Genomic DNA, 20,133 nt, shown 5'->3' with positions numbered 1-20,133 from the left:
GAATATTTAAGTATACATTACTAAAATTTTGTAGTTTTCTTTGATAAATTTTATAGAAAACGTTATTAATTAGAATTGGATACTATTGTAATATTTCCTCTATAATCCTACTGATCTGAAATAAATCACTTTAATTTACTTTACTTTAAGGGCTGCTCTTCTGGTCCTATATAGCAGGGTAACCCAACTCTCTACAGGACCTCCATATTCATTTTAGCGTGTTCGTTCAAAAGCATCGAACATTTCACCCTGCATATTGCTTGTTTATTGTTAAATCCACACTATCGAACCATTTAGAGAACAAGAATTTTTAGTGGGAGATTATTGTTTAGTCTTGGGGCCGCGTATTTAAAGTCTCTAAAGGGCTGCTTTTCTAACCATATACAGCCGGGTAACCCTACTCTCTACAGGACATCCACGGTCATTTTATCATGTTCGTTCGAAAGCATTCAACATTTCACACTGAATATTGCTCGTTTATTGTCAAATACACACCATCGAAGTATTTAGAGAACAGGAGAGGCTTCAATTTCCTCTTGAAAGCCTTAATATCTTCAGTCTTTCAAATTTTTAGTGGGAGATTATTATTTAGTCTTGAGGCCGCATATTCAGTGTCTCTAAAACGTACAGTAGGTATATATATCTAGGTTTAAATAGTTTGAAACTATCTGTAATTATTCTCGTGTCAGGACGATTTGTTGGCTGCATAAGATGTAGCAATTATCTTCGATATTTTTGACGTCCGGTTCTGATAACTTGATGGGTTATTATACATGTTTTAAACTAAATTCTCGCTTTAATAGGCAACCAGTGTACAGTAATTAGTATAGGGGTGATCCTTTCTTGGGATGGGACACCTTTAATCAGTCTTGCTCCTCTGTTTCTTGTGTTTTTCATTTCTTAAGTTGTACTTTTGGTAGATTGTAGTAGATGGAGTTACAGTAGTCAATCATGGTAATAATACAGTTTATCATAAGTTCGTTTCCAGAATGTTCATACAGGTGCAATATTTCTAAGATGATAACCACTAGTTCTTACTACATTATTTATTTGGGCATTGCAGTCAGGAGATACGCCTAGGTCACGAACTTTACACGAACTTTAAGTCGTCTTCCCTTTGTTCAATGATCCCCAGTACATGAGGACAGATGCCCACTTACAAGATCAGGAAGTCTTCAGGTGTACACCTCCTCCCTCTCTCTGATCTGGGCATCTTATCAAGGCAAGGGAAACCAGTCTTCTTTCCTTGGCCCTCATCGCTCCCTTCTGGCCTTAGTGGAGCCTTCTGTCTGATTGCTAGAGAGATCAGATCTACACGAACAGCCTCACTTTCATCGTTTTCATCAGGGCCTCCGCATGCTTCATCTTCATGCTTGGAGCCTGTCTGGAGGTTTTCAAGGTAAGAAGGCTTTTCATCTAATTAGCCTAAACCATGTGATGCTCTTCATGTCGAGTTTATCAAGTCAAATGGGCAGTTTTTTTACGCTGGTGCTAGATGGAAGGTCATTCTTCTTCCAGACCATCTCAGCCTAAAATTGCAGAATTCCTGGTCCATCTTCACAGGGATGGAGGGTATCTGTTGGTCTTGAGAAGGTACTGGACAACACAAAGGCAATCAGAAAGAAACAACTTACCAAGTGAGTAATGTTAATTTGCCATAACAGTAGAACCAAAGCAAAAGGCAGAGTTTGTGGTAAATGTTCCTGTCTGTGCAATATTACTATAAAACATTGTGCTGTTCATAGTTCTGGAGGAAGGCTGAGAGGTGCATAGCAGTATTAGCAAGAGAATTTTGATGGTAACTGGAGAGGAAGTACAGTAAAGGAAATAACACAATGGATGAAACGTCCTTGTCTTTTTGAAGAGCAAGGGGAAAACTATTTAGAGAATAAAACCAATAATGTCAGAGGAAATACTGTGGAATCTACAGAGGATATGAGATTTTTAGATGCCTAAAATGTGTAACAAGAACAGATAGAACACATCAAAGACTGTGGTTTGTACATTATGGAAAAATGCAAATTACATAACTTTATGAATTTATTTTATTTTTAGAAAACTATTATTTTCATTGATTTAGTCTTCTCCAACTAATTGTAGTTTTCTATTATTTCAGACATTTCATCTCAAACTAAGGAATCATCCACCTCTTTCCGCTAAAGCTTGTAAACTAATGAAGGTATATGCGAGAGACATAAGACGGAAAAAGAAAGGGTCATGTCGGAAGTTTTTGTTGTACAGTATGATGTCCGAGAATAGGAAGTTTAGTCTTAATTTCCTCTTTGAAGTCTATTGAAAATAATATTAAGGGGTTTGTCATCTTGTGATCGGGAGAGGATGATGAATTCTGAACCACCTTTTGAATTTTCAATGAAAAGTGAAATTGAAGATCTATTTTCACCTGCCGTTGATCCTGAAAATTATGACACATCTGGCAGTGTTGCCCTCTTTAATGATGGCGCTCTTTTCTTGGACCCAAAAATGGAAGTGAAAGTAGAGCCAGAAATATTTGATTCTAGCGAAAGCAACTTGAAAAACTCCTACGAGTACGATGCATCAGTGAGTGAAAAAGGTTCATTAAGTTTTAAAGGGGATGTCGATGATGAGGAAAGTGTAGACACTTACTTAGGGACAGTTAAGGAAGAGGATAAAGGAAAATAAAAGGGAAGACTTTCATATGTAATCAGTGGAAGAGAATTATTACAGAAAGATGTTTTGAATCAAGAGGTGAATCAAATAAATGAGAAGCAGATGAAAAAAAGGATCTTTTGTAATGTTAACTACAATGCTCTAGCTAGAAAGCAATGCATTTGCAGTGAATGTGGGAAAGCTTTTCGTGATAGATATAGTCTTTCATTACATTCAAGAATTCACACGGGAGAGAAGCCATACAAGTGTAACGTCTGTGGCAAAGCATTTACTACAAAAAAATTCTCTCTAGACATGTAGGAATTCATATAAAAGAGAAGCCATACAAATGTAATGTCTGTAGCAAAACATTTACTTTAAAATATGATTACACTACACATTTAAGAATTCACATGGAAGGGAATCCATATAAATGCAATGTCTGTAGCAAAACATTTACTACAAAAGCACATCTCATTGTACATTTAAGAATTCATATGGAAGAGAAGCCTTACAAAAATAATGTCTGTAGCAAAACATTCAATATAAAAGGACGTCTCACTGAACATTTAAGAATTCACACGGGAGAGAAGCCACACAAATGTGATGTCTGTAGGAAAACATTTGCTAGACACTCAAATCTGACTATACATTTAAAAATTCACACGGGAGAAATGCCATACAATTGCGATGTCTGTAGCAAAACATTTATTACAAAAGCACATCTCACTAGACATTTAAGAATTCACACGGGAGAGAAGCCATACAAATGTAATATCTGTAAGAAAACATTTACCCTGAAACAAAGTCTCACTGTACATTTAAGAATTCACACGGGAGAAAAGCCATACAATTGCGATGTCTGTACCAAAACATTTAATACAAAATCAAATCTCACTAAACATTCAAGAATTCACACGTGAGAGAGGCCATACAAGTGCAATGTCTGTAGCGAATTCTTTACTTCGATAAACTATCTCACTAGACAAGGATCTTTTGTAATGTTAACTACAATGCTCTAGCTAGAAAGCAATGCATTTGCAGTGAATGTGGGAAAGCTTTTCGTGATAGATATAGTCTTTCATTACATTCAAGAATTCACACGGGAGAGAAGCCATACAAGTGTAACGTCTGTGGCAAAGCATTTACTACAAAAAAATTCTCTCTAGACATGTAGGAATTCATATAAAAGAGAAGCCATACAAATGTAATGTCTGTAGCAAAACATTTACTTTAAAATATGATTACACTACACATTTAAGAATTCACATGGAAGGGAATCCATATAAATGCAATGTCTGTAGCAAAACATTTACTACAAAAGCACATCTCATTGTACATTTAAGAATTCATATGGAAGAGAAGCCTTACAAAAATAATGTCTGTAGCAAAACATTCAATATAAAAGGACGTCTCACTGAACATTTAAGAATTCACACGGGAGAGAAGCCACACAAATGTGATGTCTGTAGGAAAACATTTGCTAGACACTCAAATCTGACTATACATTTAAAAATTCACACGGGAGAAATGCCATACAATTGCGATGTCTGTAGCAAAACATTTATTACAAAAGCACATCTCACTAGACATTTAAGAATTCACACGGGAGAGAAGCCATACAAATGTAATATCTGTAAGAAAACATTTACCCTGAAACAAAGTCTCACTGTACATTTAAGAATTCACACGGGAGAAAAGCCATACAATTGCGATGTCTGTACCAAAACATTTAATACAAAATCAAATCTCACTAAACATTCAAGAATTCACACGTGAGAGAGGCCATACAAGTGCAATGTCTGTAGCGAATTCTTTACTTCGATAAACTATCTCACTAAACATAAGAAATCACATAAGAGATCTATTCTAATGTCATGAATGTGGCAACACATATAATTTCAAACAGAGACTCGACAAACATTTAAAAACTCACATGGAAGAAAAACCATTCATGTGCACGGACTGTGGTAAAGCATTTTGCTCTGAAGCTTTCCTTAAAGTGTCATCATAGAAGGAGCTGCTATAAAATCTGATATTGTGATCTGGAATAAAGGAGAAAAAACAGCAAGGATTATAGATGTAAGAGTTCTTACCCCTCCGCACGATTGCCCAGGCTGTTAGCTCTCAGAGTCGACGAGGTGACATGATGCCTCCAAACAGCTCATGCAAAGCACAGAGTATCCCCCCAGGTTAGGCACTAGTCAGTTAGCTTTTTGGACTTACACCCACCTAATGGTGAGTCTACACTGTAAATATCGTAAGGGTTTGTATGTAGTGCAGTAATAAATGACAAATTTGGAAAAATTTGCATTTTCCCTATGTATACAATCCTTGATCTCTTAACACACATATTGGTCCTGCCATCACCTTCCCCCTGGAAGTTTTGTTGCAATTGCACAGTGACTTTCAGTTACAAGTGGTGGTGTGAGCAGAGAGGTTGGTCCAACTCTCACTCTCCCTTCGCTAAGTAGCTGAAAGTTTTACAGCTAGTTCCAGCTGTTGCCAAAATGCATCTCCTCTGTAAAAAGCTCCAGGTTTGTATAGTTAGGAAAAATACAAATTATTTCCAAATTTGTCATATCAGCATAATTATTACTATTAGAAGCCAAGGTGCTAAAGCAAATTGCCACTAGCCCAAGGGACCAAAAAGTTTACAGTCTGGTGCAGTGAAGAAATAGGAATGTAAAGAATAAACTATATAAGAGAAAAATGAGATTATGTTAAGATAGATAACAATGTTCAATAAATGAGCATTATAAAAACCAGGAAAGGAAACATCGTCAACAGAAAAAATATTTGTACTAAGTTTGAACTTGGAAATATCTGCTGATTTAGTTTCAGGGCCAGTAGTTGATTGGCTTGGTCACAGCCTAAATAAAGCTTAGAGGATAATATACAGCATTAAGCCTTTTGAAACAATGTTGGTGACATTGTCTCTTTTTGAAAGTAATACTGGATGATTCTACCTGCTTCTTGTACTGTAAGGAAGTTATGAATGTTAGCAGGAAGGAAGAATCAAAATCCAGTCTACTTGTTTTGGAATATGAAGCCATGATATTATTTAGAAGTACTTTTGTACGGAGATAGCTTTTTTTTTGTTTGTTGAATATAAGTATAGTAATAAGGTAGAAAAGTAACATTATCTTTTAAGAATATTGTGATTTGGTTGATGTAGTCTTATGGTCGTATTGATTAGTTTAGGTTATATAAGTTTAATTGGATTGTCCTTGAAAGGAGAATCTTCATTAAAATATCTAAATATTTGGTTTCACTTTCATTTCCACAATTGCTCTTCTCAAACATTTCAGTCTGCATCGGTGTCTCTGGAGAGAGAGTGTCTCGTCAAATGATTTTACAGCATTCTTAGTACAGTACTGTATTCAGGTTTCACAAGAATGAAGTTTAGATTTGAAGATATTTTGCTGAGTAATATTCCAAGTCCCAGGGCTGGGTAATGTCCATAACCCAATTTATTCAAGAATAAATTCTGCAGGTTTCAGTATTAATGTGAGTTTACAAAATTGAATATCTGATGTTAATTAAGTTTACAGCATATTGATTGTATTTGTGGTACAGTGCAGTAATCATGTCCAGAGGCTGTCATGGTTTGGTTTTGGAAATTCAATTTGTTTGGGCTCATAGCTCACCCTAATGTTAACTGTACTAAATGTAATCATTTGGGTTTAATTACGAGTCAAGTTTTGTTCTTGGCGTTAGCATATGGAAAGTAGAAAACTGAAGGATTAAATGCCATATTTTTTTTAGTAACTTTTAAGAAATATTTTTTTGTTCCGTCACTTTATACAAACCTTCGCTATTTATAGGGATATTACTTTTGGTGAGGCTGGAAAATGAGCCATAAGACTTTTAGCAAGGGTTAACTACCCATTCCAGTAGTTAGTGGGGATAGGGGGGATAACTTGCTACCGCTCCTTTTAACACACCGGTGATTTAGGTCACTTTGGTTTTGGCTCGTTGTCGTTCTTCATCCTCTCAAAGTTATATTTTGGACTGTCATTAATGGTTTTTGTTTGTTCTTTCTCTTTAAGAGTATGTGTTTATGTTGACTTGTGTCACCATGGGTACCTGCCCTGGACTTGAAGGCTGGCCCTGCGGTACCTTCATTTCGACCGTGGACACCAACCTCCACACCCTTCGTCCCACCTGCAGAGGTCAACGGTGTGATTGTAATAATATCTGTAATAAGTGTTGGGAGTGGTCTGCCTCCCAGTGGGAAAGGTTTTGGCGACGGCGAAAGAAGTCAAAGCGGGTTATTTCTCTTTCTAAGGTTCCTTTGAAGGGAAAATAACACAAGACCTCTTCTTCTGCCTCCCGACCTTCCACCGTTCTGTCCATCCTTCGAGGGGGAAACTTAAGTCCTTCATCTGTCTCCTGTGAGTGGCTCTCACCATCGGGGGAGTTCTCTCGTAGAGACTCCTATTCGGATGATTGCTGGTATAGGTGAGCTTGCTGTTCCCAAGTCTCAGAGCTCACCCTCCGCTTCGCATGAGAGGTTGCCTTTGACCATCGGTGAAAGGGCGCTTCTTTGTCCTTGTCTTTGCAGCCGTCCCCCGCAGAGGAGCTTCTGCTTTAGTCATCTTCTGGCCTTCAACATTCGCCCATTCCTGGTCATTATTCTGACGACGCTGCTGCTAGTCCTCGGCCGTCGACTCTTCTGTGGATCGTTCGCAATCCCTATCAGTGGATGTTCGCCCTTCCAAAGGGCACTTCCCTGGTCCAGTTCGACCTTTGTGCTGACCTGCCGTCATCCTTCCTGTCGTCTGTATATCATCCGGATGTTCTTCCAAAGCATCCAGCTGCGCGCCAACACTTCCCAGCTCTCCAGCGCCTTGCAGTACACCAATGCTCTCGAACAGCATGTAAGCGCCAGCCTGTAATCCAACGCTTTCAGAGCGTCTTCGTTCTCCAGTGCTTCGAAGTTTGCCTGACCACCATCCTTCTCCTGCTCGTTCTCAGCACCATCCAACCCCCCAGCTATCTACTGATTGCCGGAGCTCTTCAGCGTTTACTTGCCAGCCAACCTACGCTCGCCAGTGCAACAGCGCTCCCCAGCTCTAGCTCGGCAGTGCTCCCCAAGACATCAGCGGTCTCATGCGCAGTTGTGGTGTCCGGCTTGCCAACACTCTCCAGCAGGAAAGCGCTCTCCAAACCAGTGTGTGCCGAAGGTCTCTCCAGCTCATCAGCACCCTCTAGCTCGCCGGCGTTCTCCAACGCCCACCTGCTTGCCAGTGCTCTCTTGTGCATTCATTGGAAACTGCGGACCAGCATCCTCCTACACAGTGCCTTACTGCGCCCCAGCGCTCTCCTGCGCACCACCGCTCTTCTGCACACAAGATCTCTCCGGCCCATCAGTGCCTGCCTATGCGCACTTGTGCCATGGCCATGATCAGGCTCTACAAGCTCCTATGTTTATTGAACATCAAATTGACAGGTCACCATTGCCTCATTCCTTCCCCGCAAACACATTACAGTGCTACCGTCGGGGAAAGGGGAAGGGGTCTTCAAAGAAGGGTTCAGGATCCGGAAGCTGCCTTCCTCGATGGTGGACCCATCAACAGCAGAGACTCTTGACAGGGAACCTTTGGTCCCTTTCCCTTGAGGGGATCTTTCTGACAGTGCGTCGGTCAGTTAGCAGCCGTGGTTCAGTGCTATGGTCAGAGTAGTGGTGCAAGACTTCTCTGTCTGCCAGCTCTTTGAAGCATCCTTATAGCTCCAGCAGATGTACTGCAAGGAACCATGGCTTCTTGTTCTCCCCTATAGAGGAAGAGAGGAGTCTCATATGCGGTCACTTCCTTAAAGCTGACTCCTGTTAGGCCATCAAGGTCTGCTTTTCCTGCATCTTCCACCAGACACTCTTCTACCTCACCTCTGCCGAGAGAGTCACGTGAAGGAGGGGTTTCCTCTCTTCCACCTTCGGAGGAAGTTTACCCTCGCACGGATAGTTCTCCACCACCGTTAGGCTCCAAGACTCTTCCAATGTCCTCTTCAAAGACCTCTAATTCTACAGTTGCAGCCAGTCACTCGAGGGATGTCTGCAACCCACCCCGAAAAGAGCTCTTGGGGGTGGAAGAAGGAGACTTCGCTGCAAGTTCAATGCTGGAAGGAGAGCAGAAAGTGTTGCAACATGCATTCTGGCAGGTTCAGACTCTCATGAAGGTTCTCAATTTCTTTACTAACCCAAAGATACCCCCACGAGAGAGCAAAGATTACACCCAGAAGCCATCAAAGACCAGTGCTGCCTTGCGTTGGTCTCAGGAGCTGAAGGGTGCCAGGTGGTTGGTGTTGTGGAAGGGATATCTCTCCTCTCGATGCCACCATTCCAGCAATAGTAGAGTTCCTCTTGTATTTGCATGAGGAATTGCGCTTGTTAGTCTTAGCGGTAAAAGGCTGTCGCTCAGCCTCAAACCTCTCCTTTAGACTGGATAGAATGGCCATTTCTTTATCGCTAGAAGTTTCCTTACTCATACATAGTTATGAACTCACCTGTCCTCAGTCTGAAGTGAGACCTCCCCCATGGAACGTGGTTCAAATTCTCCGCTCTCTAAAGAGACCTCCCTATAAACCATTATTGTCACCTAACCTGGAAGATGGTGTTCCTGCTAGCTTTGGCTTCGGCCAAGCAAGTTAGTGAATTTCCTGGTCGCTCATACAACATCGCCCATTCAAGGAAATGGGGGAGAGGTAACGTTCAGCTTTGTCCCTGAGTTTGTTATTATGACTCAGAACCCGGGAGTAGCAGATCCTTGATTCGACTCCTACCGGGTTTCGAGTCTTTGTTCTGTAACTGATAACCCTGATCATCTCTTACTCTGCCCAATGAGGAGTTTGAGGCTGTATCTTAAGAGAACAGCCGCAGCCTGTCCCCTTCGCCAGCTCAGGAAGGACCAAGAGGTAGGTAACCAAGAACACCATGCGCTGAATCCAAACCCTCCTCCTTCACGTCACCCCCAGAGCTCATGGACATCAGGGGCGTAGCTACATCCTTGGCATTCAAGAGGAACTTCTCAGAAACAGGTTCGTCAGGCTGGGTTGTGGAAACGTCAGAACACTTTCACAGCCCACTGCCTGCAAGACGTGACTCACAGGAGGCTAGATACGTTTTCTATCGGCCCAGTGGTGGCTGCACAACAGCTGGTATAATACCTCAAGCTCTTCATTGGACAAGTAGCAGAAAGTTGAGGGCACTGTTTACCCGGTTTCAATTCTGCGTGAATGAACAGGTTTGACTGGCTCTTATTCTTTTCTTCATCGTCCCCTCTCTTGCGGAAAGCAGCATCCTTGGTTCTCTGCATACGCTGAACTCAAACCACTGCAGGTAAACCATGCTCCCTTGTGTACCTAGTATTAAGCTAATACTGTTGCGTCCTCATACATTAGCGAGGTTATATTAGGAAAATGTTGGTTATAACAGTTTTTACTACAAAAGACTCGAAATAACTTATCTGAACGGTCACACTTCTAAATATATCAACATACAGCTTGCGTAGGGCGTGTTGTGCCCTGGGTGTTGGGAGTAGTCTGCCTCCCAGTGGGAGAGCTTTGGACGTAGGTGCAAGAAGTCTAAAGAGAGATTCTATGCCTTCGGGGTCCTTATCGAAGTCAAAGTGACCTCTGACTTCCTAATTGACCCCCTGATCTCTTCCCGAATATCTTACTCGATCGGTCTCCAGGGGAAACGTTCAAGCAGAAGGATAGACCATTTAACACCAGGTCAACTTTGGGGTTCGAGGGACAGAACTGTGGTGATATTTTACAGGTGTGGCCATCGCTGGGTATGGCTGGTCCCCTGTGGAACAATGTGTCGGAGCTTCTCCATTGAGCTTCTGAGAGTAAGTGACACTGGCTTCGTGTAAGGTGGATTTGTTGCGGATGACTGTTGTCCTTGGCTACCCTGGAGTTTCTGCCACCTTGCTCACAGAGGGGTTTTCCCCTTTGTCTTTGCATAGCATTCATTACCATAGTTTGTTCCGTAACTGAAATACAAACCACGCTATTCAATATGGGTAATTACTTTCGGCGTAGCTGAAAGGACGAGCCATTAGAATTTTAACGAGGGTTTACTACCCCACCGCTAGTTGGGGGGGGGTAGGGAGGGGTAGCTTGCTACCCCCCCACCTCCTCTCACACACCTGTGTGCTAAGCTCACTTTGCTATCGCCTCGGGTGCTAGACGGTTGTCACCCTTGCCTACACGACGGTTGTCACCCTCGCCTACACGACAGCCATTATTAATCTTTGGTTTTGCTTTTACTTTTTCTAGAGTGTTGTGAAGTTGGCCTCTATGATGCGGAAGTGTCCTGGGTTGCCTGACCGCCCTTGTGGGACCTTCTTGTCGTCAATAGACACCGACTCGCACACCTTATGCCCTTATTGTAGGGGTCAACGGTGTGATAGTGGTAACGTATGTATTGAATGTAGGGAGTGGTCTACCTCCCAGTGAGAGAGGTTTTCCTGGCGCCGGAAGAAGAAATCCAAACGGGATATTTCTCCTTCAAAGGTTTCTTTGAAGAAGGACTCTTCTTCCGTGGCCCAAACCTCCTCCGAAGCTCCCACTCGATCAGCTTCTCTCAAGAGGCCGTTGAGTGGTAGCGTAGGCCATATTGTTGTTGACCGATCTCGGAGTTTGGGTGAGGGAGTTGCCTCCCATAGCGAGGCAGGTCATCCTCCTCCCCCGGATGAGGATTTAATTGTTTCTCCGAATGTAAATGTGAGTAATAATGATCTTTTACAGCTTTGGGCTTCCTTGGGGGTTCAGGGCTCACCCTCCAAGGAAGCCCTGTTTGACATGATCAGGTTGGGAGCAGCTGTCAAACAGGGTTACTAATTGTGAATAAGATGTTTCATCTTAAAATTGTAAAAAAATTGTAAGGTAATTCTAAATTTACTTGTGTTAATTTTTTTCTTCAATCCCACTCACAAAATAGTGATAAATACGAGTCTGCTTGATTCCCAATAGTATTTTATATCAATGCAATTTACAGATCAATGTTATAAAGCTGTAAAAATAAATTTTTTCCTATATTACCTTTATACATTTATGCAATTCTTCATATTAATAATAAAATTCAACGAATAGAACTGAACCCTGTGTTATGACAGTAAAATATTAAATATTCTGTGCTTTTAAGAACTTTTTTTTTCTTATTATATTAGGCCGTGGCTGTCATAACAGACTGATTGAAAAATTTAAATGCATAAAGGATGCACAATTTTATAAAAATCCTGCTAAATTTTGCGGCATAAAATGGATTTTGAGCAAAGCGAGAAATCTATTTTTGGGTGATATGGCCATGTCGTCCTGATGGAAGGCTCCTTTAGGTAGCTTTCTAAGGGATATTTGGCTACAGTGATACTCCCGGAGAATTAACCACAGATTTCCAGAATTCTAACTCATAGCTCGAGTATCCTTAATATAACTTTTAAGGATATAGAATTAATATCAGGGGACGTATTTCTTGATAGGCAATCTTTACCCCGAATAGATTTACGCTTTGAGTGCGAAAATGAAGGGGAGCCGTTATCAAGGTTACCCGGTGGATCCCCTCCCAGTACTACAACAGCGTATTATTCCTTGTTGCATTTAAGCATGGATAGCCGCAGATAGAGTAGTTTAGGGTGGGGTCTTTCATTACGTAGTTGTATACTCCTTTTTTGAAAGAAGGGAGGGTCCATCAGGACGACATGGCCATATCACCCAAAAATAGAATTTTCGCTTTGCTCAAAATCCGTGTTTTGGGCTCAGCCATTCCGTCTTGATGGAAGTTGACCAGAGAATTACTTGAAAGTACTATATCTGTTGGTTTGTATAAGTGCCTTCACTTTGAATGAGGTCATTATATGGTCTCCTGGACCTTTATATATGTCATTATCGTTATTTTTCATATCCACTAAGCTTGGAACTAGGTTAGGGCTTCCTGGCCCCTGCCGGGAAAGTGTCAACTTCGACTATAAGGATTCAAAGTTTGTATCTACAGAGGGACGGACGGTAAATCCTAGAGATTACCTTTTTCATCCCTTGGAAATCTGTACTCTTATTTCAAGTTGGGCCCTTCTAGGGCTTAATTAAAACTCTAGTATGCTTTATTCGTCTGTAACAGAGATAGCAGCAATAATACGCAAATACGTTTAGTAATTTACCTTGTAACTAGATTATCAATTGTAGTTACAATCAGGAATAAATCTGATCCGATATTGAAAACACATCAGGGTCCATATTTTCTCCTGTCGGAAAAATATGTAATTTCATCGAAATGGTGCCACTCATGGAGATGTGAAACCAAATTAGACTGACTTGTAAAGATTTTGGAAATGCATGAACACTGTGATGCAACGCTCACTCGGCACTGGTGTTATCGGTCAGATATGCGCCTATATGGAACAGTGAGTTAATCATCTTTGTGATTTGCACTTGAGGGTAAATGTACCCATGCACCCGATGTACTGGAAAGTCCCAAAGCAGTTCACTGTTCGTCGCAGGCTTAGACGACGGGTTTTTTAAAACTACCCGCCGCCACCAAATGTATTAGTTTAGGTACTTGCTTTGAATAGTGTTGGAAGAAGTTCCATGAAGAAGCCATTTTCTTAGGATCCTGAACTGCGGGTGAGCTGTCAGGATCCTCTCTGTGAATGAGTAAGTGAGCATTGCTCTCAGTTATTTTAGGGATAAATTTTGATCCTGAGGTTTCGTCTCGGAAGAGCTGTCTTTCCTTGAAGTCTGAAGTTCTACGACGACAGACCTTAAGAAACCCTAATGGGCATAGGGAGACATCTTCCTTCAGTCGACAGATTCTCCAAGGACCCCATCTTTTGGTGGGCAGCTCATTTATGGCGAGAAAAGTAGGATCGGGGAAAGGATTCAGTTCTCCCTCTTCTGTGAACTGAATATGGCCTACATCCCTGATATGGCCAACATTTCACTAACTCTAGCCCCTTTGGCTATAGCGAACAGAAAGTTGACTTTCTGTGTTAGTTCTTTTAGAGTACAATCATCATTGTTAGGTGCGAAGGATAGTGCAACACCAACGTCCATATAATGGGCTTTGAGAGTTTGCTGGCCTTGGTCTAGTGCATGCTTTGGTACCTTAAAAAAGGTTTCGCTTATGAGGTCCGTTTCAAAGGCGTATAAAAGAGGTCTAGTCAGGGCCGACTTAAATTTGGTTATCGTAGTGGAAGTCAGGCCTTGTTAAAGTAGGTAAAAGAAGAAAGAGAGACAGAAACCTGTTGAAATTTCATTAGGTCCCCTTGTTTTCACAAGGGTTACCCCTTTCTTCCAAGACAATCCACATTGTCTCCTGGCTGGAATTGACTTGTACTCTACAATGAAGTCAGCCAAATTCTTCGAGATCCCAAACTTTTGTTTGCTGCTAAAGAAAAAAAAAATCATAGGATGCACGTTGTTGATTCTCGAGGATGAAATGTAACAGCCGACTTCTGCACCAGTTTGGATAAAACTGTGTACGGCAGAGGAAACTGCTACAGTTTCAATTCTAGAACTAGAGGAAACTAATTGTTTTTGGGCCATTTGGGGGCCACTACAGGAACTGTTCCTCTGCAGGATCCTAGCTTGTCAAGGACTATTAGCAGGAGATTGGCTGGTGGAAACAGATAAATTCGATTCCATCCGTTCCAGTCGAGAGACATGAGGTCTATCACTTCTGCTTAAGGTTCTCGTAAGGGGCTGCATAAAGAGGTAGTTTCTTGTTATCACTCGTTGCGAAGAGGTCGATCTGCAGTTCCGGGACTTTTTATCGAAAAAAAGGAGAATGAGTCTGCGTCTAGGGACTATTCTGTCTCTATCGGCTTTCAACTTGATAGAGCATCCGCCATTACATCGTGGAACACTTGAAGGTGAACTATTTGATAAATGCCATGCTCTCTTCCTTGCCAGGTGGAAAGGGCTAACATCACATGGTTGATGTGAGGTGAACTCGAGCCTTGTCAATTAGACATATCACTATCACCTCGTTGTTGAGAGCCAATCTGATGTGGACTGTTTTGCGAGGGGATAGTCTCCTCTATGTCAGGAGGACTGTCATAGCCTCCAAGATGTTGATGTGAAAGTTTTTTTTAACTGGAATGATCAATTTCTTGCCCTTTCCTTTCATGCGGATGATGTCCCCCTTCTTTCAGGGAGGCTTCCGTGTGTGTCACCACTGATATTTGTGGTGGTTGCAAGAGAATTGTCTAGGCTAGGCTCTTTTTCGTTGACCACGGCCATAATGGCATTCACAATCACGTCGGTGTCATCCTTGTTGATCTCTTCGAGTGTTTGATGCGTATCTTTTCCAGATTCCGGGCACATCCTTTTGCTGTGCTTCTAGCACCGGGTCTGTCACTACTGCAAACCAGAGAGAGCCAAGTACTCTTCCTAGTTGGCACGTTGAAATCCTCTTTTGTTGGATTAGTCTCTTGACAGATGCCGCTACTTCTATTCTCTTCTTTAATAAAATGGAGAGGTGGTGCGACTGCAAGTTCCCATGGATTCCTAAACATTGAAACTTTCGAGACTTGTAGTTATTGATCTTGAGGCCCAGGTGTTCCAGGAACTGGATCACCTTTCCGGCCGCTTGCAGACATGTAGTCTTGGATGCTGCCCGCACCCGCCAATCGTCCAGGTATGCTACTACCTATACTCTTTCGGAGCATAGGTGCTCGACGATCGTGTATCTTAGCTTTGTGAATATCTTTGGGGCTATGTTTAGTCCGTAGGGCATGGCCGTGAAGACAAATTTTGTCTTCTGTAGGAGGAGAGGGGGCGACTGACTGGTGGGTGCCAGTAAGCAACTGCCAGGTCTATTGAGACAGTATACACCCCTTTTTGGTAAAAGGGTCCTTATGTATTGCACTGTAAGCACCCGGAACTTGTTAATCTAGATGTACTTGTTGAGTAACTCTGGGTTTGTCAGTCTGTCTCTTGGGAACATAAAACCGCCTTCCCTTGAATTTTGATGGACTTCGATTTCCTCCTTACCTTCTTGTTCAAGAGTTCTAAGGTATAATCTTCCAATAAGGGGGTGAAGTGTTGGAAGAATTCTGGAAAGGTGGATTTTTGTTCCATTTCCAACCAAGTCCATTCATAATTTGGCTGTGAAGTCAGGGATCAAAGGGCCAATGATCCCGAAAGGGAAAAAGTCTGCCTCCTACCTGGAACCTCTCATTGTTTAGAGGTTCCTGAGGACATGTTTCCATGACCGTGTCCTCCTCCATCCTTGGAGATTTCAGGAGGATTCTCTTTTTGGACCCTTACCTTTGTAGGGCCAAAAGGTGGTCGATTGCCTTTCAAAGCCTGGATTAAATACAGGTGACTGGCTACCATCTGATGAGAGACCATCTGGAAGGTGGTTTATGGCTGGACAACCATTTGAGTCACAATGGTCCTGGTCACGGTCGGAAATTTTGCAGTTCTAATGATGATATCCTATTTTAGGACATGCCCCACTTTTGGAGCAGGTTCATATTCTCTGTGATGGCTTTGGTAATAACTTCTTGGACCACTTTCTGTAGGAGCCTGTGCATGAGGCCCAAACATATTCGATTGAGCCTTAGAGAACAGTAAGCACTTCAAAGATTCGTTAGGTAGGGAGGGTCCTGGAGAGTTCTTCTGGAAGTCTCATACTCACCTTTGGTGGGATTCACTCGCTATATCCCTTGACTCCATAGTGTCAGGGATATCTTTTACAAAGCCGTCGGTCAGCAAGGTCAAGCGATTGGAGCGACCCTTCGGTTCCCAGAACCTCAGGGATCCAGATACGATGCTGCAGGGGCATAAAATCTGTACATTGTATGCCCACAAAATTCCTTACTCTTGTGGTTGCAGAACACAATTGTACACTTTTCCATTGGCTCCTCCTGTAAGGGAGAAAAGGGTGAATGAGTACTAGGTTGTGTATATCATTGATATAATATATCCTTAAGATACGCGTCACAGTACCTCAGGGATCCGGATACGATGTAGCAGGGGGCATAAGACCTGCACATCTTGTGGCCACAAAAGTTCCTACTTTTGTGGTTGCAGAACAGGACTGCACACTTCACCTTAGCCTCCTCCTATAAGGAAAGAGAGAGTGAAATGAGTATAGGGTAATTTATCTCACTGATAAAATAAACATGCATAAAATAGTATACTTTACTATTATTTATCATAGTTTAGGATAGTATGCTAGAAAAGAAGTAGGGAAGACACATATGTGTGTTTCCTCTCCAAGGAATTGCTATGACCTACAATATTGATATTTTTAGTTTCCTTATTAGTGAATATACAGAGTGGAATAACTCTCGTACGTAGAGCCCGAGTCAGTGGATACTAACACTAACTTCACCACTTGTAAGATATTGATACTGAGAGGTAATCATTGGTGTTCCGATGATCTAGGATCCTCAGAATGTTTAAGGAATAATTCACGACAAGATTTATTAAGCGGTCTCAACAATGGACTATGAAAGGATACACTGAGTATACTGGAAATTTCATACTACTGTATCATTATATAATGTAGTTTTCTAACTACTGTATTGTTATACTGCGGGAGTACTGGCTACTGTATTGTCTTATACTGTAGTTTTGTCGGTATGCTACATAGTTAGGCTACTACCTGGCGGCACTAGCTGACAGAGAGAGGGAAAGAAGGACTACCGTATTATTATAGTTTAGTACAATAATTAGGGGTGTAGGGACTACTGTCTCTACTGCCTTCTCTCCAGAATGAGGATTCAAATGGAAAGGGAGGAATTCATAGATTCTAGCTTCCATCCAGCCACAATTTATGTTGCCAGCTGTACTGCCGGTTACAAGGTTTATGGATGGCATTCCAGGAGAGGACTGAAGATTGCTCAAAAGTATAATGGGTTTCCCACTGGCAGCCGTCAGGGCCGGCTCAACCTTTCACGGAGCTTAGCTTCCTTTAGGGATATGGTCGAAGCGGCAACCTAACCGCCTTTATAGGAGCCCGGCCTGTAACCCAGTCAACCCGGCAAGCGGGGTGATTGTAGAATACCAGCTACAGGATTCATAACGGCTAGGCCGTCACTAAAGGACAGAAGGGAGGGAGAAAGGGTCTTATATTTTACAGAGAAAGGTGGTGGCAGGTATGCCTCCTACTTTCGGCTGTAAATCAAGGAAGCATAGTTCCCTATACTGGCGCCGTCTTGGACGGCAGAAGAACAACGATTCCCTAGCGTGAGACATTGCCGGATAAAAGATATGTCTTCTAGACCCAAGGGAAAAAGGTGGCGGCAATTATACTACCCATTTTCGGTTGTGGACAAGAGAAGCCGAACTTCCTATGCCAACAACAATATAACTGGCAGGGGAATGACTATTCCCCTATCGGTAGTGTTGTCAGCAACAAGACAAAATACCCTGAGTTACTGTCGTACTTCAAAGCTTAAAACCCTAAATTATGTTAATTTAACTGTGAGAAGGGAGCCAAAAAATTATACACAGGAAAGATTAAATATTCAACTTAACAGAGGATGAAGAAGCTAGAGATTGCATGATAATATTCTTTGAAAACAGTAACAACACCGAGAGCAACATGGGAGAACCCCGTGCTTAAATGGCTATGTTAAAAGGAATAATATGGCGTAGTAGTACTGTGAGGGAATCCACCGGGTAACCTTGATAACGGCTCCCTCTCATTTTCGCTACTCTTCCGCCTCAAAGCGTAAAATCTATTCGAGGTGAAGATTGCCATGTGTCGTGTCAAGAAATACGTCCACTGATATTATGCGATATCCTTAAAAGTTACATTAAGGATACTTGCGCCAGGAGTTAGAATTCTGGAAACCTGTGGTTAATTCTCTGGGAGTATCACTGTAGCCAAATATCTCTTAGAATACTACCTAAAGGAACCTTCAATCAGGACGACATGGCTGAGCCCAAAAAAGCTTTATACAACAACATCAGAGCATCAGTTTGTATTCGCATTTGTTCATAGATATTACTGTACAGGTAGGTGGAACCAAGATCTACTTATTGTACTGCATAACAGAGAGATGTTTTAAGGAGTCAGGATGATTGCAATGTGGTCATGAGAGATAAAGGTGCCATATTGCTGGATTTAAGTCTTTATCATACTGCATAGCAGAGAGATATTTTCAAGAGCCAGGTCGTTCGTGATTGGTTGGATTTGGGAACGATAGATAAAGGTGCCATATTGCTAGATTTATGTCTTTCTAGGCATATTCCCATAACAACCTCGATAAAGTATTGCCTAATTTGTACAGTGTGATCACTGTAAAGTGTTCAGATTTTATTGAGTTTTAAAATAGTTACCTTTAAGCACACTGGCTTTCTCTTCTACTATGTAAAGCTGTGTGTCTGGGGATGATGCACCAACACTTTCTTTCCATAATCAGATTGTTAGAATATACAGTGTTGCCAGTTCATCGACTCCTGATTTTCACTAATTGTTTCTTCAGCATAGTGGATAAAATACAGAAGGTCAAGGTATTACAACATTTATGTTTGTTAAATAGATCTGTTTTAAACCCGTTGACTTTGGTGTCCAGTTCAAGACTAATTGTCATTCACAAATAAGGGGAACTCATTTGATATGTTTATTTTTTATCAGAAAGTAAATCGAAGTAAAGTCTACCAATTTTACCAATTTATGTACCAATAAGGAAATACTGTTTAAAGTTGCTTCAATTTTTTATAGTTTTTACAGTACTGAGAGTGAGTTGAAAGTTACTGAGAGTAAGATGGGAGGTAAAACAGTTCAAAGAAGAGCTACAAATCTACTTGACTGGTAATTCATTCATGATAACTCGCCCTGCCAGCCATTCATGGACACAAGACAGCCAATCATCTTGTATGGCTACTGATGTCATTTGTTTCAATTCTAACAGACATCAAAACACAAGTAACTTACGTAATTCATATAAAAATGCATAATATTAACTACAGGTGTCTGCATTTGTGGTTTTAATTGATTACTAAGAAGAATGTCTGAATTGCCTTGGGAAACAAGGACCATATCTAATAAAATACGTATTTATTATGGCAAGGAAGTGGAATACCAAACTATGACTAGAAATTCCCTCATAAAAATTCCATTTTATAGTAGAGAGTGCCAAATTTGCCCGCAAAAAAACTACACAGCACAGCCCACATATGGTATACTCATAAATCCTCAACTCAGAAATTAAGTGTCACATTTTGCACCTAAATATACTACAGAGGAACACTAACTGGGGAGTAAGAGAATATCGACCATTGTTTTTGAAGGTCATAAAAACTAGAAATATTGATACAAAAACTTACATTTGAGCAAAATAGTATTAAAATATATGCATTTAATTATGAACCCCAACTTGCAGGGTACTGCAGGTTTATAAGTGCATATTGAAGACAATCAGAGGAGGTTAAATCTTAACCAGGTCAGCCTGTCGCTTGGTGACACCCTTGGTGGTTATAAAACTCTCTTATACTGTCCTGGTAGAGAAAATTAAGGTGTTCCTGGAGAGAACTGACTTCTTGCAG

This window comes from Palaemon carinicauda, chromosome 43 (genome assembly GCF_036898095.1).
Source record: "Palaemon carinicauda isolate YSFRI2023 chromosome 43, ASM3689809v2, whole genome shotgun sequence".
NCBI classification, from domain to species: domain Eukaryota; kingdom Metazoa; phylum Arthropoda; class Malacostraca; order Decapoda; family Palaemonidae; genus Palaemon; species Palaemon carinicauda.
The sequence above is the reverse complement of the archived record's forward strand: the minus strand, read 5'-3'. Positions refer to the sequence as shown.